Here is a 26,045-nt window from a genome sequence, read left to right as displayed (position 1 = left end):
GACCTAAATCAAATTCATGCTCACCTTATCTACCATTCTTATCTTATTTACTGAAGAGCCTCTTGATGCAGGTGAAGGAGAAGAGTACAAAAGTTGGCTTGAAACTCAACATTAAGAAAACTAAGATCAATATATAATGTTGCATATACTTACAGTGGCCACAATAGCTTACGCGCAAATGTGGAAAGAGTCCAAAGTCGCAACAGAAGAATTAATTTTACAAAAAAATTGCAGATCGTGCAGAAATGGATATGCTCACACTTAAAATGAAGGAAAAAGAGGAATCCGATTACTACTCAGTGTGGCATAGATGGTACGAATGGTTACAAAATAGAGATAAAAATTGAAACAGAATGATCAAATAGGAGAATATTCAAGATAGTGATACATAGACATGTAGATATGTAGAATAAAGTTAAGTATTAACAATTATTGATGAGAGATATGTATATAATAATCACCGATGATCTTTGGTTGTTCAACCAAAGATCCACATACAAATACCCACAGAACCTCAGAAAACAAATATATATATATATATATATATATATATATATATATATATATATAATAATATATAATAATAATAATTGGAGATATGTAAGAATAGTTGATAGAAATATGAGATAACGTATTTCGATGTAAACACTGTCGAAAATGTAATTATTGTTCGTATTAATAGAAAACAATAAAAATATTATTTAAAAAAAGAAAAAAAAAGAAAACTAAAATCATGGCCTCTGGCCCTCTCAATTCCCAGCAAACAGATGGGGAAGAAATGGAGGGAGTGACAGATTTTATTTTCCTGAGCTCCAAGATCACCGCAGATGGGGACTGCAGCCAAGAAATCAAAGGATGCTTGCTCCTGGGGAGGAAAGCTATGGCAAATCTAGACAGCCTACTCAAAAGCAGAGAACTCCTCCTGCCAACAAAAGTGAGTACAGTCAAGGCTATGGTTTCCCCAGTTGCAATGTATGGCTGGGAAAGTTAGACCATAAGGAAGGCTGAGCGCCAAAGAATGGAGGCCTTTGAACTCTGGGGCTGAAGAAGATTCCTGCGAGTCCCTTGGACTGCAGGGCCATCCAACCAGTCAGTCCTAGAGGAGATCAACCCTGACTGCTCTTGAGAAGGCCAGATCCTGAAGATGAAACTCAAAGACTTTGGCCACCTCATGAGAAGGAAGGAAGGACTCCCTGGAGAAGAGTCGAATTCTGGGAACGATGGAGGGCAAAAGAAGAAGGGGACGGCAGAGACTGAGGTGCCTGAAGCAGTCAGCGTGAGCTTAAATGGACTCCAGAAGATGGCGGAGGATAGGAAGGCCTGGAGGAACGTTGTCCATGGGGTTGCAATGGGTCAGACACAACTTCACAACTAACAACAACAACAATGTGTCTATAACCAAACACTCATTCAAACCAAGATGGAGTTTTCATCCACAATTTAGCAATACATTTGACCCATACTTAGGATGTACACAATCCCAACAATGGCAGCAGAAAAGCAAAGCAAATAATTTTGTTTTTTGTTTTAAATTGGATGGGAGACCACCAAGAGATCCTAAGGCTATGCTAGGGCAGAAGTGAAACTCTTTCATATCAACCTGAATTCCTGGCGACACTTTCATGGCTCAGTACCAGCATAGTTGCTCAACCGCCTCTCTTAGGATGACACTGAACTTTCAGATCCAGCCTACAGATCTAGAACTTCCTGGTGGCCTCCTGACTATTTACTCCTAAAGTTGAACTCCACTTTGCTTTTCTGCAATCCACCCAACTCAAGAGTTGTCGCCTCAAGAGAAGGCCGAGAAGCTTTTGGAGACATGAAAACAACACCACGTGTCAGGATTCCAGAAATCGCCTTAATTAAATCATGATTTTTCAAGCCAAACTTAAAAAAACTTCAGAGGATTTATTAAAGGTGACATACTGGCACTGCCCTGTATGAAGCCAACTCTGGCATACATAATTTACAGTCACCTAGGACCCTGTTTCCCCTCTCCTCCCTGGGTGTCTCATAAACCAGACTCTCCACTTGAGCACATTCACAGGCTGGGTGTCATCAATCACATTCTCCAACTAAATATATTTGTGAGCAAAAGCCCTGGTATTTTCGTTGCAATCTTTTAAAGATAAAGAGTTGGAATGTACTTTCGCTTCCAAGCAGCGGCACTGCTCTTCCAGATTTTCTCCCCCCCACCATTTTAATGGCAACTACTAAAACAGGCATAGGAATGTTTTGTGAGTTGACACAACATTGACCAAATACAGCATGTACCCAGTGGTGGGATTCAAATAATTTAACAACCAGTTCTCTGCCCTAATGATTTCATCCAGCAATCAATTCACTGAACTTCTCAGAAAGTTAGCAACCGGTTCTCCCAAATTGGTGCAAACTGGCTGAATCCCACCACTGTGTGTACCCTGGAAAAGAACAGAGGCTGAGTAAGATTAAGGAAGTTCACATTTGCCAGGACTTTTGTTTTCAATTATTTTTTTTAAAGACAAATTAAAAGGGAACTTGAAGTCTTAGTGGACAATCAGCTAAATAGGAGCCAGCAACAGCCAAAAAAAAACCTAATGCAATCCTAAACAGAGGGATACAATCGAGAACAAGTGAGGTACTCATACCACTCTATAAAGCCTAGTAGAACCACACCTAGAGTACTGCATCCAGTTTTGGTCGCCGTACTATAAAAAAAGATGTCGAGACTCTAGAAAGAGTGCAGAGAAGAGCAACCAAGATGATTAGGGGACTGGAGGCTGAAACATGCAATGAACGGTTGCAGGAACTGCGCCTGGCTAGTCTAGTGAAGAGAAGGACCAGGGGAGACAGGAGAACAGCCCTCCAATATTCGAGGGCTACCCCAGAGAGGAGGAGGGGGTCAAGCTATATTCTAAAGCTCCTGAAGACAAGGAATAATGGATGGAAATGGATCAAGGAGTGATTCAGTCTGGAAATAAGGAGAAACTTTCTGACAGTGAAAACCATCAACCAATGGAACAGAAGTTTCACTCGGAAGTTGTGCGAGCGTCATCACTTGAGACTTTCAAGAAGAGATTGGACTGCCATTTGTCAGAAATGGTGTAGGGTCTCCTGCGTGGGTGGAGGGGTTGGACTAGATGACCTAAAGGTCCCTTCCAACTCTGATTATCTGTTAATCTGTTAAAAAAATATCTGTTAATCTGTTAAAAAAAACACCACAGAATCCAATTCATACACCAGGCTCCATTTTAAAGAGCCCTGCTTGACTTACCGGTTTAATGAAGTCTGGAATTGTGTGTTGTTGTACAAAAAAAAAAAAAAAATACTCCACTAGTTATCTGTGCCAGGGAACCACACTTCCTTGTTATCCATTTTAAGATGCCAACATCTTTTGTGATTTTGTTTGTTTACATAACAGGAAAGCCGTTAAAAGTTTGCCATCATTTTGCTTCTTAGAATTTAAGCTTATCTTAGAATTTAAGGTTCAATTCTAAGATAAATAACAACAAATTGCAAGATGCAATTGGATGATGAAGCTTTTTGTGTGTGTGTGTGCTCAAAATCCCAAGTCACAATACGAATGAAGCAAGCAAAAAAATTTGGAGGTTGCAAAATGCCAACCAGCAACAATGACCAAGAAAAAGCCACAACTGTCATGCCTTTTTCATGAGGTTAATCATCTTGTTAATCAATGGTACTTTTATATTGTTAATTAAAAACAACTTCAGTTCTGTGGAATTTTGGGGGGCCTCTCAGCCAGGCTGATTTATTTTCTTCCAAATTTCCCCAATTTATTCTGAATTCAGTTCTTAATCCCCTCTTCTTATTATTCATGGCTGCAATCTTAAAATTGGTTTTTACTGGGGAGTCTCATTGCAAAGTCATCAGCTAAATCAAGCTGAAGCTAAAGGTTCCCCTTGCACATACATGCTAATCATTTCCGGTTCTCAGGGGCGGTGCTCATCTCTGTTACAAAGCCGAAGAGCCAGCGCTGTCCAAAGATGTCTCCGTGGTCATGTGGCTGGCATGACTAATCACCAAAGGCGCACGGAACGCTGTTCCCTTCCTACCCAAGTATCCTACCCTATTTTTCTACTTGCATTTTTACATGTTTTCGAACTGCTAAGTTGGCAGAAGCTGGGACAAGGAATGGGAGCTCATTCCGTGACACGGCGCTAGGGATTCAAACCACCGAACTGCCGACCTTTCTGATTGACAAACTCAGCCTCTTAGCCCCTGAGCCACCATGTCAAATCAAGCTAGACTTCCTGAATTGTATCCATCTCTCACTTGTCACATCTGTTTGGTTTTGACCTTGATGTGATGTGTAAACACAGCCATTGGGAATTGCAAACCATGCTTATAGTTTCTTCCCCAGTGTGCTAATTCCACAATCTGTGCTTACCAGCCATTTATACAGTCAATTAAACAATACAGTCAATTAAAAAAAAAACCTATTTTCTTCTTTTACAGTTTTGAATATATAGATTGCCTAGAATCGTAGCTCTGCAAGCAAGTGCAAAGATCAAAGGTTTTATATTAAATCAGTGTCGTGCTTGTCAAAATTGGCAACTTTAAGGCCTGTGGACTTCAACTCCCAAAATTCCCCCAGCCAGCATCCCAGAATTCTGGGAGTTTTAAGTCCACACGGGTTTTAAAGTTGCTAAGTTTGAGAAACACCAACTTAACATAGTAAGAGCCAGTTAGGAGAAATTGTTTGGGATCTGCAAAAGCTCCAAGAATGAAACTCATTTTAAACCAGCTAAGCTTTTTGAAGGCAGGAAATCCTATGTACGAATGGTATATACAGTACAACTTCTGTATTTTTAAAACAGTGCATTGATTAACCTTAACTATCAGAGGGAAGTTGAGAAATTGTTGCATTTCCAAATAGCCTTTCTGGAATTAATTGCTCCATCAGTCAAAAAAATATTTCTGCAGGGGCTAGAAATCAAAGGACAGACAAATTCTGGACTCCTTACAATTCTAGAAAGCAATGTCTTCTTAGGACCAGATAATTAGATTTCAGTTTATTATAGAGACACCCCAAGAAGGTTTGTTAACCCTGCTGGTCAGATTGGTCTATCTGACTAAGCCAAAGTCAGCATCATTTTGGGGACCAGGTACAAATATTTAAATATATAATTTTAAAAATGAACAAGATTGTTAGGGTCCTTTCAGTTCCAAAGAGGGGTCTGGTGTGGATATACAGATAATCTTCAACTTACAATCGCAATGGAGCCCAAAATATCATTAGTTATTATTAGTTTACTTTATTGTTATTGCACCTCATAAAATGAAATCAAACACCATCTTCAGTGCACATCATGACCATGACAATGAAAATAAACACAAACACACATCCTTCACCCTCCACACATTGTACCGAAAACCCTCAACACTGCACCTATACTGCACTATGCAGCAGAATTCAAAAGAGCTACCACCCTGGGATAAAAGCTGTTTTACAGCCTAGTTGTCCTTATTTTTATTATTCTGTACCATCTGCCAGATGGTAATAGTTCAAGAAAAGGGGTGCCCAGGATGAGATGGATCCTTTTTTTATAGTTTATTAATTTTTACAATTAAAACCAATCACAATACATACACAAATAAGCAAAAGAAAAAGAAGAAAGAAGAGAGGAGAGAAAGAGAGGGAAAGAATTTTGAGAAAAGAAAGAAAAAGAAAGGGGGAAGAAAGAAAAAAAGAAAGAAAGAGGTTACAAAGTAAAAAGTATTCTTATTTTAACAGTTTGCAAGATCTTCTTTCATTTTCATAACCTTAACTTGTGTCATATAACCACACCTGTTTTTAACTTATATCGCTACCTTGTTATTATAGGTTGATACTTTTCCTTCATGCCTTATGATATATAATTTATCTTTGATCAATCCAATTATACCAACAATTCCAGCTATCGTAGTATAGTGAAGTGTCTTTGTTTTTTAGCGCCAAAGTCAATTTATCCATTTCTGCACATTTTGAGATCTTTTCAATAATCATTTCTTCTGATGGAATTTGATGTTGTTTCCACTGTTGAGAGAAGGCAATGAGATGGATCCTTAAGGATGTTTTGAACTTTCTTGAGGCAGCAGGAGCTATGAAGCTCTTCCAAAGAGGGGAGAGGGCAACCCATGATCCTCTGGGCAATGACGTTCGCCCTCTGGAGTGCTGTCCTATCTTCCACTATGCAATTGGAAAACCATACAGAGGTGTAGTATGTTAAAATGCTCCCTATGGTGTAGCGGTAGAAGGTCACCAGCAATTTTTCATTCAGTTGTTGTTTTCTGAGAAGTCTCAGGTAGTATAATCTCTTCTGGGCCCTTTTGACCAGGGCTGCAATGTGTGCACCCCAGGTCAGGTATAACTGAGAATTATCGGTATATTATGAGAATGTATAAAATCATCCATAATAACCTTTTCACATTTCAGTCCAATTTGTAACAAGGTTTGCCAACTATAGATGCTCCTTGCCCCACAGGAGTTAATCAAGGAAAGGATCCAAAACATACACAGAATCATACACACCATACACTGAGTGGCCAGCCGCAGCATCCATGTGCGCAGCCATCTTGAAAACCGCTATATATAAATAACAATAATATAAATATTGCTAAGTGAGAAATTTGTTAAGTGAGTTTTGCCCCATTGTACGACTTTTCCTGCTCCATTTGTTAAGTGAGTCACCGCAGTTGTAAAATTAATAACACTTCCATTACCCAACTAGGGAACATCATCAGTGCTAGAATCGAGAGGAGGAGGAGGTGGAGCTGTACAATATAGAACTAGGGGGTCTGTTTGACAACTTAAATCACTTTCCCCTATCAATTGTGTTCAGTTCTTGAAAAAAGCTCACGCAAATCCCTTGGCCAAGGTTTTTCAGAAAAGGTTTGCCATTGTCTCTTTCCTAGGGCTGAAAGAAAGTGACTGGCCCAAAGTCACCCAGCTGGCTGGGTGCCTAAGGCAGAAGTAAAACTTTCAGCCTCCCTGTTTCTGAACTGAGTTCCCTCCCTCTTACAGCAAACTGGTTTTCTTAAGTCACCTTTAGTATGCTATTAATAAGATCTAGGCAGTTTGCAAAACTGGAAAAGAACAGATTCAAGATAGTTCTCATCTGATGTGAGCTCAGATTAGGCCAACCTGGGAAAATGTCTTCGGCCTCCAGCAATGCAGTTCCAATTCTTACATGTTACCTGCATAAACAAGGGTGAAAGATAAAGATCCGCCTTAAAAAAAGCAAAACAGCAGAGAATGTGATCTCCTCTATCCATATGTCTGGATTAGGAGAACAGCAGGGGCGAGTTTACCTTGGGATAATTTAGGAACCCTGGTTAATAGTTCATCCATTCCATCCTGGGGGGGTGGAGGGAATGAGAAGAATTCTGATAAGCTGCTTGTCAACTATTTGCTTGGCTTGTGCATTTCATTTTAGAAATTTGCAAAGAACCAAGGATCTTAGGGATCCGAACTATAAGAATAAGAATCTATCTGTATAAAAGCAAAATACCCCTCACGCATCATCACAAAATCTCCAGAACTGTAAAGTCCACAAACTTAAAATTTGGTACATATGTTCCTCTTGGCTTCTAGGTGCTCACTAAGAAAAGATTTTTAAAAATGACCATCGGAGCATTAGTATTTCCTATGAAAAGAAGGACCAGGGGAGGCAGGATAACAGTCTTCCAATATTTGAGGGGCTGCCAGAAAGAGGAGGGTGTGTGTGTGTGTGTCAAGCTATTTTCCAAAGCACTCAAAGGCCAGACAAGGAACAATGGATGGAAACTGATCAAGGAGAGATTCAACCTGGAAATAAGAAGAAACTTTCTGACAGTGAGAACCATCAATGCATGGAACAGAAGTTGCCTTCGGAAGTTGTGGGAGCTTCATCCCTGGAAGATTTCCAGAAGAGACTGTCTGTCAGAGATGGTGTGGGGTCTCCTGCTTGGGCAGGGGGTTGGACTAGATGACTTACGCGGTCCCTTCCACTTCTGTATACTCTGTAAGCTTGTCTGTTGCCTTTGCAATTCAAACGGGGTTGAATTGCCTCACCAACATTGTTTAAATTCCATCTATGCAAAGATATTAATCAGGTCTTGACCAATGCCCCCCCTTGGCAAGGGCTAGGTGTAGCCAGAACCACGTCAGAAGTACAGCTGGTGCTCGACTTATGCCAATTCATTTACTGACTGTGCAAAATGCAAAAAGGATTACCCTGTATATATATATATATATAGTGCTACAACTTGGGAAATTGCCAACTGTGTCTATCAGCATTGCCCCAGGATTGAATTTCAGCATTTACTCCTGTGTAAGGCAGTTTGGACAGCGCCATCCAACCACCTGGCTTCATTTTTTAATTTTTTCCCCACTCAGGAAACCATTTCTGCTTAGTTGACAGGTACAAAATCAGTGCCCTCTTAAAGTTAGGAAGCATGAGTTTAAAGAGATTTCCATAAAATTAGAAACATATTCAAATGGTCTAAAGCTAATTAGCTTTAAAGAAACAGACTTTTCTCACAGTACTTTGTGCAGAAGGGAAACAAAACAGAACTTTTCCTTTTTTGTGTTAGGCTTATAACCAATACACGTTTTTGTCTCTCTCGTAGTCCACAAAAAAAAACAAAAAAAAAAAAAACCAACAGACAATTTCTTCTCTTATTCTAATTTCCTCCTTCAAAGCATCCATTGTGTTGATTTCCCCAGACTTCGGCTCATGTCCAAACGAACACACAACTTTGTGATCTCTCTCTCTCTCACACACACACACCTGCAGCCGGTAACACGGAGCTAAGGAACACTACCCTGGAAAGAAATTAAGTTAAATCTTCCTTGCAAGAGAAGGACAATGTTTTTGGCTCCTCCTAACAAACATACATGCTCACTTGGTTTTGAAAGACACAGGTGCAAACTGCAGAAAGAAACGTCAAAGCTCAAAACTTTTCAGAGTTAAGATCAGCTGGATGCCCTCAATAAGCCAAGGGAGAGGATTAATTCTTAGAATTCTGTTCAGCTTCTCGGATTAATATTTTCATTTTAAAGTGGAAAATTACAGAAGCAAATTGTTTAGCCAAGAAGAGAAAGATGGATCCCAGTGGAAAGGAGCACGAAGTCACATTTCTACTCGCAACCTGTCCAAATAATTAAGCATCAGACTGCCTCCTCCTAGGAGTATAGCAATAGCAATTTTATACAAAGTTGCGACTAACCCAAATCACTTTCAGGTTCAAAAACGGTCTCTGCACAAATCAACCGGTGAAAGCTTCCTGCTAAAAATAAACCAATCAATCCAAACTTGCCCAAAGAATCTTATAGGGAAACCAAAGATGAATTTTCTCTCTTTTTGCTTTAAAAGGGGACAGCTATTCAAATCACATTCCAGAGGAATAAATAAATAAATATAGAAGATGGAACAACTAACTCTCTGTTCCTGTTTGGCAGGAAAAATAAGTCCCCTGGTCAATAATAGTCCCAGACTGTGAATTGAATTGAAGATTAAATCAATAATAATAATAATAATAATAATAATAATAATAATAATAATAATAATAATAATAATATCATCTTGTGGGACTTCAGAATTCAGACTAACAGGCACTTGGCCCACAACACACCTGACAGAACAATAGTTGAGAAGAAAAAGGGTTGGTTCACTGACATTGCAATACCTGGTGATGCATGAATTGAAGACGCACAGCAAGAAAAAAAATCACAAAGTATCGGGACTTACAAATATTGAAGTTGAGCGACTTTGGAAAATGAAATTGTGTGTGATCCCCATTGTAATTGGAGCCCTTGGAGCAATAACCTAAAGGGCTACTTCGCTATTTGGAAATTCTGAATTTATCAGACTTGAATACCCTGATTCTACTAAAAAACACCCTGCTTGGAACATCTTAAATCCTTTGGCACTAACTGTTCCTACCTGAACAGTTCCTAGGTCCTTGGTTAGGACTTGAGCAAACCCAAAGGCTGTGAATCTCACTAAAGATTAACCAATAATAATCTTGGTTGATACCTAGGATGCCAGCAGCAAAACCCGTATCAACCATCAGTGCCAGTCAATGATATTTGTGATACATTTTTAAATGTTGAATTGACTGAATTTCATGTTTAATGAATAAAAATAATAATATCTGTAACACCATCAAACATCCAGATTTGCCTATCCCATAGGATAGGCAAAAAGCCAAACCTAGACTGAAGGAGGAGGGGGAGAGGAAGAGGAAAGGGAAGAAGAAGAGGAAGAAGGGAAGAAGAAGAAGAGGAAGAAGAGGAGAAAGAGGGAGAAGAGAGAGAAGAAAGCACTTTGGGAACGACCACCCCGACCTGGATGATGGAGAAACTCCGTAGAGCGCAACTTTCCAAAAAGTTTTACCTTGCTCCGCGGTGTCTTGAAATCAGGAATGAAGGAAGGCAGCAAAGGTAAGACACCGCCCCCCACTACACCCCCCCGAAAAGGGACGCCCAGGGGAAAGGGTTAAGATCCCTGAGCCACCTCCGCACAGCGCCACTCGAGGGCAACCTCACCTGGGAGTTTCCGCGCAGTGGAGAAAGCGCAATTACGCGCGAGCCAGCCCGGACCCCAACTCTCCCTTTTCCAAGATCCGAGACCTACATCGTCCGTCCCCCCTCCGCCCAAAAAGAAAATTCTTACCCGGGCTTAAAGCGGGACAGCGACAGGCAACGCTGCCGGCTTGCAGGAGGTCTCTAAAGGGAGAAAAGGTGGCAGAGGTGGGGGCAAGGACCGCTTCTCTTCCTCCTCCTCCTCTTCCTCCCTCTTTCTCCAGCCAGGTTTGACTCCCGGGCTCTCAAACTCACCTAACCAGATTTTTTGCACTGACTTCACACAACGGCCCTCCCATAAATCTGAGCTGCTGAAATTTCAACCTCCCACCCACCCCCCTTTCCCCTCCCCTCCCTCGGGAGCCTTTTGTTCTCCCGGCAAGGTCGCTCACCTTGGCCCCTTTTTCTCCTGCAGGGGGAGAAAAAAACGAAGTTGGAGAAGAGAGGAGGAGAAACTTTAGAAACCCCCTTCCCACCCCCCTGAAACTGCCTCACCGCTCCACACCTCTCATTCTCTCCTGTCCAGACCAACATATCACTTTATAGATTAGATTAACAGAGTTGGAAGGGACCTTGTAGGTCATCTAGTCCAACCCCTCCCAAGCAGAAGACCCTACACCATTTCATATCCATTTGGGTCTGACTTTTTATTTTGTTATTTGTTTGTTCCAAAATCCACTGCTTTGCTGACTTTTATCTGCTTCGGTGCTTCAGGGCAGGAAGATAAAAAACTGTAGAAAGCCAAGGGTGGGACCGAAATAACGGAGTCGGAAGGGACCTTGCAGGTCATCTAGTCCAACCCCCACCCACCCACCCAAAGCAGGAGACCCTACACTGGTGGTGACAAACCTATGGTACACGTGCTGCAGGTGGCACGCAGAGCCATTTGTGCGGGCACACGAGCCCCAGCCAAAGTTACCTGCACTGCGCATGCGTGCGCCTCCCAGCTGGTTTGAGGCCCATTGGAGGCCTTTTTCGCCCTCCCAGAGGCTCGAGGGAAGCCTCTGCAGCCTTTGGAGGCCAAAAAACGGACCCATTTTTTAGCCTCCAAAGGCTGCAGAGGCTTCCCTCGAGCCTCTGGGAGGCCGAAAAAGACCTGAAATGGGCTGAAAATCAGCTGGGAGGTGCATGCATGCACAGTGCAGGTGAAGGGATCGTGGGGGGAGGGGTTGCGTGTGCATGCGCGGGGGGCGGAGCACACTGCATTGTGGGTGCTGGCGCACGCACGCACTTTCGGCACACCATAACAAAAAGGTTCGCCTTCCCTGCCTTACACCATTTCTGCTCGAGGGCAGTCCAGTCTTTTCTGGAAAGTCTCCAGGGATGAAGCTCCCACCCCTGCGGAAAGCAGCACGGGTGGATTGTTCTCATTACAATCCACGATTAGCTTAATTCTGAAAAGTCTTGGAATATAAGCCGGGCTGTCGTTTTGTTGTCAAGAAGATCACAACAAATCAACAGCCGCCAGCTTAATTCTTGATCTCGGCTAGTTCTCTACCACATTTGCCCTTAGCCATAAAAATCCATCATGTGCAAAGTGTTAATTTCTACTCTGCAAAGGGCTCTTATTTGCATTTATGATTCTCCTTTGACAGGTTTCCGGGGCAGGGCGCACTCAAGGTTCAGGAATGAAATGAATCCCCAAGACAGCTAATCCTTAACTTCGCGACCACAATATCAGCCAGTGGCCACGATTGTAAGCAGGGGTGGGCTTCCAAAATGGTAGCAAAGACTTCTCTGCCTGGTTGCTGGGCGGGTGTGGCCATGGTGGGCGTGGCCTACTCAGCCTCCTGCACCATGGGGGCGGGGTGTTTTTGCCCTCCCTGGACTCCGGAGGCTTTTGTCGAGTCTCCGGGAGGGCGAAAACAGCTCTCTGGAAGCTGGAAACAGGCCTATTTCCGGCCGTCCCGAACTTCCAAGAGGCCCGTTTTCACCCTCCTTGAGCCGCCATGCACATCCTGCACTTACCTGCATCCTGGGGACTCCTGGGAGGGACAGGGTGGGGTGGGCGGAGCCAGCCAGGAGTGGGATTTGGTGGGTTCTCCAAACTGTACAGAATCTTAGCTTAGGGGCTCTCCTGAAACCCTGTAAACCCCCAGCAGCTCAGCCCTGGTCGTAAGTGTGGAAAACGGTCATACGTCACTTTTTTTCTGGTGCTGTTGTACCTTCAAAGCAGTGGTGGGATTCAATTTTTTTTACTGCTGCTTCTGTGGGCGTGGCATGGCTTGGTGGGCATGGCATGGTGGGCGTGGCAGGGGAAGGATACTGCAGAATCCCCCTTCCTTCCCCACCCCACTAACCTGCTTTCCAGCTCTGTTCTCCTGTGCAGGGCAACCAAAGGAGACTCAGTCAATCAGCTGGGACTCAATCGGAGGCAGAGAAGAGATGGAGTTGGCGGGGCCAGTCAGAGGCAGGGATTTGCCGGTTCTTCAAAGTACTCAAAATTTCCGCTACTGGTTCTCCAGAACTGGTCCGAACCGGCTGAACACCCATCGCTGCTTCGAATGGTCCCTAAACGAACTGTTTTGTAAGTCGAAGACTAGCTGTTCTGGCCTTTATGACTCTCCGTTGGCAGGTTTTCAGGCAGGGCATGCTCAGAATTTTTTTTTTTTTTTTAATGAAATTAATTCCAAAACAATGCAAAATGGGGCACTCAGGGCAGACTGGGTAGGGCAATTTCAATAAAATTCAGCATTAAAGAGACACATTCTGAAAGCGGCTGACCTTGCCTCTCATTTAGCTACCTTTCTACAGTTATTTTTAAGGAGGTTCCCTAGAAGGAGAACTGGGGGATATCAAGGCTGCCTGCAGTTTTCAAGATAAAAGTTAGAAACAATACAGCTGAACCGGTGGAGGGGGGAAAAAATTGGACAACTCAACCACACACAATCTCGTCTTCTTCCCAAGAGCGACGAATTCAAATTTCAAACAGATTATAGTTCTCTGAATTCCTTTCCAAAGCCTTGTGCATGTTTAAATTTTGCAAAGCAATCCATCTTTAAAAAAGACAAAACAAAAAAACTCTGCAATCAATCCCAAACTTATTAACAACCGAGTGGTAATCCAATAGTACTCATGAGCCAGTCACAAGCCTACATTTGGTAGAGGGAGCAGGCAATCTCCAACTTCTACCATTGTAAACAACACCAAGAGAAATGATGGCTAAAAGAACTCACCTAGATCGTAGCACGGCTTCCAGATTGGGAGGAAAAATAGGTGCAGTCTGGACTGAAAAGTTGATTCCTCACTTCTTTCTATGATCGTTTTACAAAAAGCCTTTTTCCACATCCCACAGGCATACTTCTGGTTTCTTTGGTGGGGTGGTGGGGTGGGGTTGGAACCAAAAATAAAAGGAAGCAAAATTGAAAAAAATAAAATAAAATTGAAGAAAAGAAAAGAAAAGAAAAGAAAAGAAGAAGCTATTTTCAATCTACCTCATCGCCACGCAGAGTCCCTACCCAAAACAAGCTGAAAAACTCTTGCATTCAGTTTAGCCATTCTGCGTTACCTACCCAGCCCCTGTTTTGAGACTAATGTGATCAACCCAAGCTTTTCAGCCCTTGTGACTCAAACATACCACAGACCTTTAAAGAGGAAGCCTCCAGCTTCCAATGTTTTTTTTTTATTTATTTTTATTTTTCTCGTTTTTGGTTTTGAAAGTTGCGAGTCCTGCTTGTGTTGTTATGCAATGGGGAAAAATGTGACAGTTTTGTGTGTGTGTGTGTGTGTGTTTGAATGGCTGGCTTGATTTACCAAAATTTAAATGATTTGCTTCAATTGCATCTGGCATTTTGTAAAGAGCACTCCAAGCTTTGTGGATGAATAGAGTGATAATGTATCCATATTTTTAACCCCAATGTTTCTTTTGACTGATGGACTCTACCTGATCAATTAATTTTGCTTTTCAAATTTGGAAAGTTCATAAAATAGGATGTGCAGAAAAGCTTACAGTTCATGTTTCCTACTCTCTCTCTCTCTCTCTCTCTCTCTCGTAGTTTGTAGGACAACCTGATCTCAACCACAAAAATATGAAATACTAGCTCGATACTCATGCTTCTCTATGAAACTATGTGATTGGGCTTAGTTTTGGGGGAGGAAAATAAGGAGGGAAAATTCTGCCTCTGCTTACCAGCATCCATTGGTATTTATCTGGCTAGCGTCCTATCAGTGTGTGAGAGAGTTGAGGGCTGTTTGGAAACTGAAGCAGTATTTGCTGTGTGAGCAAGAAGGAGACAGCAAGTAGCCTGGGCGTGGCTTAGCTCAATTGTTCTGTACTAAAGCTGCTTGGTGCTGTGAAACTAAAACTGAAACGCCTCTCCTCTGCTTGTGTTTTGGATTTGGAAGAGATTTCTTTTCAGGTAGAACTTCTTAGCATCAGAGCGTGTTAATAATAATAATATAGGAAATACTAAATGCTCTGGTGGTCATTTTGAAAAACTCTTTCTTAGTGAGCACCTGGAAGCCAAGAAGAACATACATGCCAAATTTCAACTTTGTAGGCTTTACAGTTCTGGAGATTTTGTGATGATGTGTGAGTGGTACTTTGCTTTTATATATAGATACTATGACTATTATTAAGTGTTGTACCTTATGATTCTTGACGCTTGATGAATGTATCTTTTCTTTTATGTACACCGAGAGCATCTGCACCAAGAGAAATTCCTTAAGTGTCCAATCACACTTGGCCAATAAAAGAATTCTCTCTATGTTCTCTATAACCATGTCACTAACCGAACCACTGCAGCTATTCACATGACCACGGTGGTGAAAAAGGTCGTATGTCTCACTTAAGCCACAGAAGTGTGGGGCTCAACTGGAGTCGTACATCAAAGCACATCCTATGTTCTATGGCTTTTGTTTTTACAGTTTTTAATTTCGGTGTTGAGATCAGTTGGGAAAATCTTTTTTTTTTGCATCCTGTTTTATTTTTTTAAGGACAAAAAGCCCAGCGTTCACAGTTCAATTTGGTTTCAGAAAAAAACTATCATGTAATCAGCAACTCTTACACTGCAGAAACATATGGACTACGCAACTCGATCAGGGCAAAACAATAGATGCAATCTACATAGACTTCTGTAAAGCCTTTAATTCAGTGGTACACGACAAACTACTCCCAAAACTAAAATCTTACGGTATCTCTGGACACCTGCATAACGGGATAGAAGCATTCCTGTCAAACAGACAACAAATGGTCAAAATTGGGAGCGTCCTATCAAATTCTGTACCTGTCAACAGTGGTGTCCCCCAAGGCAATATTCTAGGACCAACACTTTTCATACTCTACATAAATGACCTCTGTGATCATATTAAGAGCAACTGCATTCTCTTCGCTGATGATGTAAAGCTATTCAACACCACAGACAATACTGCTACCCTTCAAAAAGACCTTGACTATGTATCAGAATGGTCAAACAAATGGCAACTTCAAATCTCAACAAATAAATGCTCTGTCCTACATATTGGCAAAAAATATATATATCAGAAAATAAAATACAGGCTGAATAGCCAAGACCTTGTTGATGATCCAAACTCTGTCAAGGATCTTGGAGTACTCATCTCTAATGATCTAAGTGCTAGAGCCCACTGTAACTACATAGCCAAAAAGGCATTAAGAATTGTTAACCTAATCCTACGTAGCTTTTTCTCTGGTAATATCATACTACTAACGAGAGCATACAAAACATTTGTTAGACCAATACTTGAATAAGCTCATCAGTCTTGAACCCGCATTAAGTATCTGATATAAATACAGTTGAGAAAGTCCCAAAATATTTCACAAGAAGAGTTCTCTACTCCTCTACTCGTTGCAGAATACCTTATGTCACCAGACTCAAAATTCTAGACCTAGAAAACCTAGAATTACGCTGCCTTCGGTCCGATCTAAGTATAGTATATAAAATCATACATTGCAATGTCCTACCTGTGAATGAATACTTCAGCTTCAACCATAACAATACAAGAGCACACAATAGATACAAACTCAAGGTTAACTGCACCAAACTTGATTGCAGGAAATACGATTTCAGCAACAGAGTGGTCAATGTCTGGAATACTCTACCTGACTCGGTGGTTTCTTCCCCAAACCCCAAAAACTTTAAGCTTAGACTGTCTACTATTGACCTCACCCCTTTCCTAAGAGGTCTGTAGGGGGCGTGCATAAGCGCACCAACGTGCCTACCGTCCCTGTCCTAGTGTTTCTTTTATTTTTATTTCTTTTATTTTTCTTACATGTATCAATTTCATGTATCCATAACTATGTTTATACTTATACCTGTTAACTTATAATTGCTTGACAAAATAAATAAAATAAAAATAAAATAAATAAACAATTCTAACTGGAGTTGTAAAGAGCAGCTTCCCTTATTTCTACACTCTGCTTCCCTAGAGAAGAATGGAAAATGGGTGTCGTGTGTGCTTTCCTTACTCATCTGGAAACTCTTTTGGCCTCCAGTCTTCCCTGCAAGAAACATTTGTTCCAACACGGTAGTGAAACTGAGTCAAAAATCTCAGTCTTTGGAGCAAGAAATCAGCAGTTCAAAGCGATTCCTTCAAAAGTTTCAGAGTTAGGTTAAAACACAGCGCCACCTCAAGGCTAAGTTAAAGACCTTTTTTTTTTTTTTTTGCTGGGCTTTGATTGCATGCAAGAGAAAAGTTGGGGGGTTCTCTCCCCCCAAAAAAAGCCAGGGCAGAAACTTTCGAGAATAAAATCACTTCACTTCCTTCCTCGTTTGTTTTTTTCAAATAGAGATTAAACTCTGAGCGATGGGTAAAGGTTTCTCGGTGTAGAAATCAAGGCAGGGATTTGAGTCAAATACAATCTCCAAGCTGATTTGGATTCAGGCTTCGATTTTATGGATGTGTCTGTCTTGTTTTGGGGGGCAAAACTGCTTTTTTTTTTCCTTGATGGGATGTGGTTACCCATTTTACAAATGCCATAACTTATGACCGAAATTCCCAGGCTCAGTTACAGTTGGTGTCATGTGGTAGCCTAGCTCCGCCATGCCCCTGTTGGAGTTTGACTCTGAGGGAGAGAAGGAACAGCCGACAGAGAGTGGGAGTGGGGTTCTGGAGGGTGTGGAGGAAACTGGGGAGGGGCACAGGCTGGCTGGGCATTCAGAGGAAGACCCAGGCCCATCCCTTCTTCATCCTAGGGCACGCAGGGAGGAGCGGATAAGGGAGAAACGTGAATGGCGTGGTCTACGGGGAAGAAAGGGCCCTGATCCCATTCATGGGCTGCAGCTGTGAGGACCGTTTAAAAGGACAAACTGCGCATGGCCCAGTGCTGGAAGCAAAGCATGAAATGATTCTAATCTTTCAGTTCTCATCTGAGTCTGGTGTCTTTCCCAGTGTGTGTATTTCGATATCTGTGGACGTCTTCAAGCCCTTATCCTGCCTCGTCTCATTAATTGCTTCAGTGTGGTTTGTGTTGGTCTTTTTTATTTATAATTTATATGTATTTTGAATTTGAACAGCATTTCTTCCTTTTCACAACTGTCTGTGGGGGAGTTTTTTCTCCAGTCAATGATAATGGAACCTTTGAAGCCAAGTTGAAGGAATTAAAAGGACTTCACCTGTTTTTATGACTTCATTGCTTTTGTATCCCACTCTGGGTCATCACAAGCTCTTGCCTCACAGTCAGAGGCTGTGAGTTCGATCCTAGGCAGTGGCAGATATTTCTCTTTCTGTGCACAATGTAAATAAATCTGCTACGAACTCCGCATTGGTGACAGGAAGGGCATCCGGCCAGTAAACACTCAGCTAGCTCCATTCAGTTGCCTTGACTCCACCCTGATGCAAAGGGATTCTGGCGTCATTAAAAGACAAATACTACATATTATAACTGCTACTAGAATTTTCTTCGCCCCAAACTGGAAACAAGCTATGACCCCATCAGAAAACGCAATAATCAGTAAGATATTTGAATTCGCCGAAATGGACAGATTGACGATGCTATTGAAAAATAAGGAAGAAGGAGAATATTACAAGGTATCGGATGTTTGGTACAAATGACTTAGGAGAAGACGCAAAGGTGTCCAATGATAGTATATGAGAAAGTACAAAGTAATATCATATATGTGTAAAAATATGTACATATGTATAAAAATGTTTAGAATGAGGAAGAATCTAATACAACTATGGATAGCACAGTTATTAACCAATGTAAACAGTGTTACAGTATCGTTGCAAAGTATGGGAATCTGTTTTATTTTTAATTGTTGAAACATTCAGTAAATAAATTTAAAAATAAAAAAGACAAAAATAAAAAAGTTACAGTTGTGGACTGCCTATATCTAGAGTTTGTAGCTCTTGCAAAATAGCTGGTTGGATAAGGGCTCTAGAAAAAAATCTGTCCAACATCTCCATATTTCCATGTGAAGGTAACGTGTTGGAGATATGGTCTATTAGAGAAGGGATGACTTGCAGGAGCGGTTTCTTGATAAGACGCATCACCAAAAGGCAGATAGGTCCAATGATGTAGGGTTGGTTGTTCCTCATGATCTCCTTAATGTTGCTCTTCAACTTTGGCTGTTAGATTTGGGCTGCAGAGTCTGGGACAACCATTAGATGGCGCCAGAGAGCAAGCATATTCTCTGTCTGTATATTGCCATCTAGTGGTCATTTACAGCCATTGTAACCCAATCTGGTAAACTGTCACCACAGTCCATTGAACATAATGGCCTTACTCTCCAAGGAAGCATGAATATCGTTCCACTTTAAATGTACTGAATCAAAATTTAAGTAGATTTCTTAATGATAGAACTCTTGACATGTTCTGTAATATACCCTGCCATATGATTAGAGAAACTCTTTCATTAATTCTCCTTTAATTAGATGCCCAAAGTCGTAGGAAAAGAATGGGGTGGTGTGTTTTTTTTAAAAAAATTAATAAATAAATATTAGCTCGATACCTGTGCTTCACTATGAAACTATGTGGTTGGGCTTAGTTTTGAGGGAGAAAAGTAAGGAAAAGAAAATTCTGCCTGTGCCTACCAGCATCCATCGGTATTCATCTGGCTAGCATCCTGTCAATGTGTGAAGGAGTTGAAGGCTGTTTGGAAACTGAAACAGTATTTGCTGTGTGAGCAAGCAGGAGAGAGCAAGGAGCCTGAGCATGGCTTAGCTCAACTGTTCGGTACTAAAGCTGCTTGGTGCTGTGAAACTAAAACTGAAACTGAAACTCCTCTGCTTGTGTTTTGCATTTGGAAGAGATTTCTTTTCAGGTGGGGAGGGAGAGTAGAACTCCTTAAAATCAGAGCTATAATGATAATATAGGAAATACTCTAAATTTTCTGATGGTCATTTTGAAAAATCCTTTCCTAGTGAGCAACTAGAAGCCAAGAGGAACATACATGCCAAATTTCAAGTTTGTAGGCTTTACGGTTCTGGAGATTTTGTGATGATGTGTGAGGGGTATTTCGCTTTTATATAGAGAGATTTGATTATTTGGCATATGAAGAACCAGGATGTCTGCTTCCTTCCAGCATGTGGTTTTAAAGATCAGCTCTCTGAAAGCAGAACAATAGAATTCGTTTTATAAGTTGTGTAATGTTTTCCTTTTCCTGAAATCTGTTGTCGCCACAATGAAATTATTGGGTGTTTATTATGGCCCTTCTCCTCCCAACGAGACCCATATATCTCCTATAAAAAATAGTTTGACAGTCTTACACTTAACTTAAATCCGATTATTACGACTTACAACCAGAACTGAACCCCAAATATCTTTTGCTAAGCAAGACAGAAAAGTATGTTGTATATATGGTATTAATTCCTCCTAATTTTCATGGTTTTTATACTTCTGCTTGTATTAGATTGTAAGCCTCCCAGAATCGCTTTGAATACTGAGATGGGCAGCGCATAAATGGAAGCAACTGACAAATAAATAAATATCAAAATAATGTTAGTTTGTGGTTTAGTGCAGGGATAGGTAACTATGGCCCATTTACAACCTGCAGACTTCAACTCCCAGAATTCCAGGCACTTTGGGAATTGAAGTCCACAGGCTATAAAAAGGCCATCATTGCCCACTCCTGGTTTAGAGTGTCTTAATATAATAACAGACTTGCCAGGGGATCTCAAAGGTCCTCTAGTCCGACCCCTTTCTCAAGCAGGAGACCCTAGATGTGGTTCTAATAGGATTGCAGAAACCTGAGCTAATGATTTGCAGGGAAACAAACTGCAGGTAAGCTTGTGGTATCAATGATTTCTGATAACGATTATGAACCCATCGTCGTGGTTTGTATTTGCAAAAATGAATGCCAGTGAAAGCCAGGTTTCCCCACAAAACGTCCTGACAAAGGCTTCACAAAATCACGAAATGGACTCCTTGTCCCAACAACCCCCCCCCCTTTTTTTTATTAGGCTAATGTGAATTCATCTCATTCACATCCAGCAAAGTCCTGGCAAACAATCTTTCAAAGCTGAATTTACAATCACAGACCTTATCAGGCTGGGAGAGTTGCCAGGCCGATAGCTTCCAAGTGCAACGCTGTTCAAGGAAATACTTGGCAAGGAGTCTCTGAGAGTCACGAACAAATCATCACACTAATTAAACAAACTAATTGTCTTCTGCAAACCCCACTCCCCTTTCGCTCCTCTTTATTCCTTGTGGGAGATTCACCATCCACCTCTGCCTTTACTCACGAATCAACTCTTGTTCCTTAACTATTCCCTTCTCCTGGCAGCTCTGTGCATGCGCACACTGGGAAGAGGCTCCAGCTGTTCTTCTGCCCCACTGATGTCCAACTTTGAAGGCATCTGGGAAATGGGACAGCCCTGCCCCCATCTCTGTCTCTGACGCAGAACACTCATCAGAGCCTTCCCTAGACTCCAGGACTGGCCCAGGTTCTTCCCTAACCTTCTCACTGTCTGAGTCTGCTGCCAGCTCTGCTGGCCACTGCCGGGCCACAACACAAAACTGATTTTTGATTGCTTCCAAAGAGGAAGCACGTGTTAGCCTGTGGCAGCCCAAATTTTACAGTTTGGGGGAGGGAGGGGAAATACCTTCGACCTATGTTTCCATCCATTGTGTCTTGGAGGGACTGCCTCTGGTTGCCAGAATGTTAAGCTGTCTAAGCCCCTCCAGTGTTTCTCGCATGCAAAGCCACCACCAGGAACGCTGAGTTCAAAGCGAGGCTGGTTAATATAATCATAACACAAGGGAAGTTTTGAGACAAAAATCTCACCTCTCGGTCTAATTGCAGAAAAGCTCAAGGAGCCAGTATGTAAAGAGGCTTATCTAGAATTTGGGAGGCATCAACAAAGTATAAAATTGTCGTGCAAACACATCGGGGATGGAAGATCTAACCAGCCCAGATGAAAACTCAGAGATAAATCCAAAGATTATTTTCAGATTCAATTTGCAATGATGCCAAAGAAGACGTTAACACAATCTCTTTGTCAGGTGTAATTTTTGTGGTAGGTTGCATCTTGATTGACAAATTGTTCCACAGACCAATGTACCCTCTTTCCCCAAAAATACGACCTACCCTGAATATAAGGCCTAGCTTGATTTTTTACACATGCCCCCAATATATGCCCTACCTTCAAGATAAGCCCTAATTAAGATCCCACCCACTTCACAGTGGAAGGGTAAAAATTAAGCTAGGGTGGGGAATGGGGGGATGGAGCTGCCCTACTACTTACCTTTGGACAGTTGTAGCCAGGCTTCGCACACCCCAACACCTGCCTTGCCGGCCCATTTTTTCTGCAGCCAGCAAGGCTGGCAAGGCTTTCCGGAGGCCTCTGGAGCTGATAACAAAGCTCTGGATCGATCCAGAACTCCATTATCAACTGCAGATGCCTTCAGGAAAACCTTGCTGGCTGCAGAAGAAGAAGTTCCTGAAGGCCTCTGACAGCCAAAAGGAGGCCGGGGGACGACACACACAAGTGAGGTTAGTCAGTGGACGGCATCCCCTGAAAATAAGACCTGGTGCCTTTTTTGGTGGCAAAAAATATATATAAGACAGGGTCTTATTTTGGGGGAAACACGGTACTTATTATTTATGTAGAAAGTAAATGTCTACAGAGATTCCCAATCATGGTTTTTACCAAAGGTGTTTTTCCAAAAGGCAACTGGACTTTCTTCATAATTATATGCTGATGAGTAGCCACATCTCGGCAGAACACAATTTAGGTGCAAAATTATTACGATAGTATAACAATTTATACAGGAAGTCCTCGACTCATAACAGTTCATTCAGTGACTCTTCAAAGTTACAAGAACGTTGAAAAAAAGTGACTGATGACCCATTTTTCATACATATGACTGTGGTGGCATAACTTAACAACTGCAATGATTCACTTCACAGTGGCAAGAAAAGTCATAAAGTGGGGCAAACCTCACTTAACAAACATCTCACTGAGCAACATAAATTTCATAAGCCGAGGATGACCTGTATTCCTTCCCTAGAGAGAAACTTCTGGGAGTTTATTGTTAGCCAGAAGTATTATTCCTGGGTAGGTACTTTCCTTGAATCTCTTGCACTGTGTTTCCCTAAGCTAAGGAATATATATCTTAGCTTCAGGCCACAGGAAGCTCCATCTTCTCAGCCACACCTTTAATTAGCTGAAAAAGTACCTCAAAAGCTGTCAATCTTGATTTCCAGGGCAAATTAAAACAACTGTTTTTTTTAAAACAATCCTTACAGTGATTTTGATTAATGCTAATGGTTTAAATGCTGGCATCCTTCAGGCTGTTAAATGCTAATTTGCTTCTGAACAAATTAACTGTTAGGTTTTTTATTTTAACAAAAGCATTCCATTAGGGGTGTGTGTGTGTGTGTGTATCTTTCTAAATAATGTATATAAAAGCAAAATACCACTCATGCATCATCACAAAATCTCCAGAACCGTAAAGCCTACAAATTTGAAATTTGGCATGTATGATGTTCCTCTTGGCTTCTAGGGACTCACTAAGAAAGGATTTTTCAAAATGACCATCAGAGTGTTAGTATTTCGTGTATTATTATTATTAACATGCTCTGATGCTAAGGAGTTCTACTTGCCTCCCAACCTAAAAAGAAATCTGTTCCAAAGGCAAAACACAAGCAGAGGAGAGGAGTTTCAGTTTTAGTTTCATAGCAACAAGTAGCTTTAGTACAGAACAGTTGAGCTAAGCCACGCCCAGGCTCCTTGCTGTCTCCTTCTTGCTCACACAGCAAATACTCTTTCAGTTTCCAAATAGCCTTCAACTCTCTCACTCACTGACAGGACACTAGCCAGATGAATACTGATGGATGCCCAAAAACTAAGCCCGACCACATAGTTTCATAGCAAAGCATGGGTACACACACACACACATTTCACAAGAAATACAAGCTGATGGTAAATTTGTCAGCTGTAAATTTGACAGTAAATTTGGAATTATTCTATAATAAATACTTCCTCTTATAACACCATAGTAAATAGGTTTGTTTAGAAGGAAATATGAATGAACACGAATTTCTATGTATATCTATCACAGGGTCCTCGGTGCTCTCTGAACTTGGTTGTTTTTCCTGCAGACGTTTCATTGCCCAACTAACTAACATTATCAGTGCTGACAGGGAATGGGGGATAATGCATTGGTAGAGTCACCTTTTAAGAAAGAATGGTTCTTCTCCTTAAATGAAGAGGAGCATTTCTTGCTACATCGCCCAATTATCTACCATTAAACGTCGTTGTGTCTCGTTCCTCACACGGATCGATTTTCTCCCTGACACGAACCCCAGTAAACCTTCTGAAAGGAAACCCATTTCAATTCTCTCTTCTACTCTGTAGTCTAAATTTCATTAGCAAGACAGACCTTTTCATTTTCAAGCAACGAAGGCCCTCCTCACATATGCACAAAAAGTTAATCCCTGAGGCACATTCCAAACATAAATGCAACAGACACAAATTATAGACCGGGGAACAAAATGCTCTGTTTTATTTCCTGCCCCTTTCCAGATGTCCCCTCCAGACTTTAATCTCAATTTCATTCTTTTCCAAATCTATGTAACACTGGGAGAAAAAAAAAAAAACAACCTTCCCCCAAATATAAGACCCAACTGAAAAATAAGCCCTAGCATGATTTTTCAGGATGCTCATAATGTAAGCGCTAGCCCCAAAATAAGCCCCAGTTAAGATTGTCAACTTGATGGATGCATTTAGTACTGTATTTGTCTGAAAACAAGACCTAACCAGAAACTAAGCTCTAATACCATGATGGTGAACCTATGGCACACATGCCATAGGTGACACACAGAGCCATTTATGTGGGCACTGTGCGGGCACACAAGCCCCAGGCAAACTTACCTCACTGTGCATGTGCACACCTCCCAGCTGATTTTCGGCCCTTTTCAGCCTGCCAAAGGCTCGAGGGAAGCCTCTGCAGGCTTTGCAGGCCGAAAAATAGGCCCGTTTTGTCACTCCTTGTATTTCCGGAAATACTGGATGCAATGAAACGGGCCCATTTTTCGGCCTGCAAAACCTGCAGAAGCTTCCCTCAAGCCTCTGGCAGGCTGAAAAAGGCCTGAAACAGACCAAAAATCACCTGGGAGGCACAGTGCAGGTAATGGAGCAACGTGGGGGTGGGTGGGAATCGTGCTCGCCTATGCAGGGAGCATGGGGGTATGTGTGCATTGCCTTCTCGGGGCTGGCACACAAGCGTGCACATAAGCAACTTTTGGCCTAGGAATCCCAAAAGGTTAGCACCACTGTTGTAATGCATCTTTTGGAGCAGAAATATAAGACCCAGTCTTATTTTCGGGGAAACACGGTCTCTTTCTGACTAACAATGCCTTTTTTGTGTGTGAAATCTTGGTGTTTGGGGAAGTTATTTAGAGTGCTGCATTTTTTTCACTCTTCTCTTTTTTGAATGGGGAAAGAAAACCTGTCAAATCTTTAGTGATGGATGATAATTCATATAATAGCCATTCTTTTTCGCGAGCACCGGATCTCCCTATGCAGCAGACATCAAATGAGGATCCTGCTGTGGGTAAGCATTGTGTCTTTTGATAAAATACCTTATTACACTAACTAACTTCAAAACAGTTGGTTTCCTATTAGAACAAAGAAGTGGGGGTACCCATTACAAGATGCTGCTGCCAATCATCACTTCCTCCCTCATCTGTGCAGAGTGCTGATTGGCCAATTCCAGTACAGGTAATGCTCACCTTAGGACAGTGATGGTGAACCTTTTTGTTGTGGTGTGCCGAAAGCGCACATGCACACCAGCAGCCACAATGCAATGTGTCCCACCCCCTCTATGCATGCACGTGCAACACTTACCTTACCTGCACTGCACATGCGCGTGCCTCTCAGCTGATTTTCAGCCTGTTTGAGGCTGTTTTCACCCTCCTGGGGGCTCGAGGAAAGCCTCTGCAGCCTTTGGAGGCTGAAAAACAGGCCCGTTTCGTAACTTCCAATATTTCCAGAAGGCCCATTTTCAACCTCCCGAGGCTGCAGAGGCTTCCCTCGAGCCTCCTGGAGGGCGAAAATGACCTCAAATGGGCTGAAAAGCAGCTGGGAGGCATGCACA

At 41.9% G+C, this 26,045-nt stretch overlaps 1 protein-coding gene across 12 annotated transcripts in view; it reads right to left on the bottom strand.

Moving 5' to 3' along the window:
• The window catches only part of RBM47 (RNA binding motif protein 47), a 96,299-nt gene extending 82,215 nt beyond the window's left edge, over positions 1 to 14,084 (bottom strand). For 4 of the 12 annotated variants that reach the window (XR_015744185.1, XR_015744189.1, XM_087936781.1 and 1 more), the window contains exon 1: positions 10,638 to 10,793. The gene's annotated coding sequence lies outside the window, so the exon portion shown is untranslated. Of the gene's footprint in view, positions 1 to 7,123; positions 7,177 to 10,358; positions 10,551 to 10,637; positions 10,832 to 13,722 lie in introns of those variants that run through there. The other 8 variants (XM_087936791.1, XM_087936783.1, XR_015744187.1 and 5 more) reach the window with 8 other exon arrangements.
• Positions 14,085 to 26,045: the final 11,961 nt, after the last annotated feature.

The sequence above is a fragment of the Pseudonaja textilis genome, chromosome 6 (assembly GCF_049901715.1).
Source record: "Pseudonaja textilis isolate UNSWEBS1 chromosome 6, rPseTex1.2, whole genome shotgun sequence".
NCBI classification, from domain to species: domain Eukaryota; kingdom Metazoa; phylum Chordata; class Lepidosauria; order Squamata; family Elapidae; genus Pseudonaja; species Pseudonaja textilis.
Note: the sequence above shows the minus strand (reverse complement) of the source record. Positions and strands in the feature narration are given on the sequence as shown.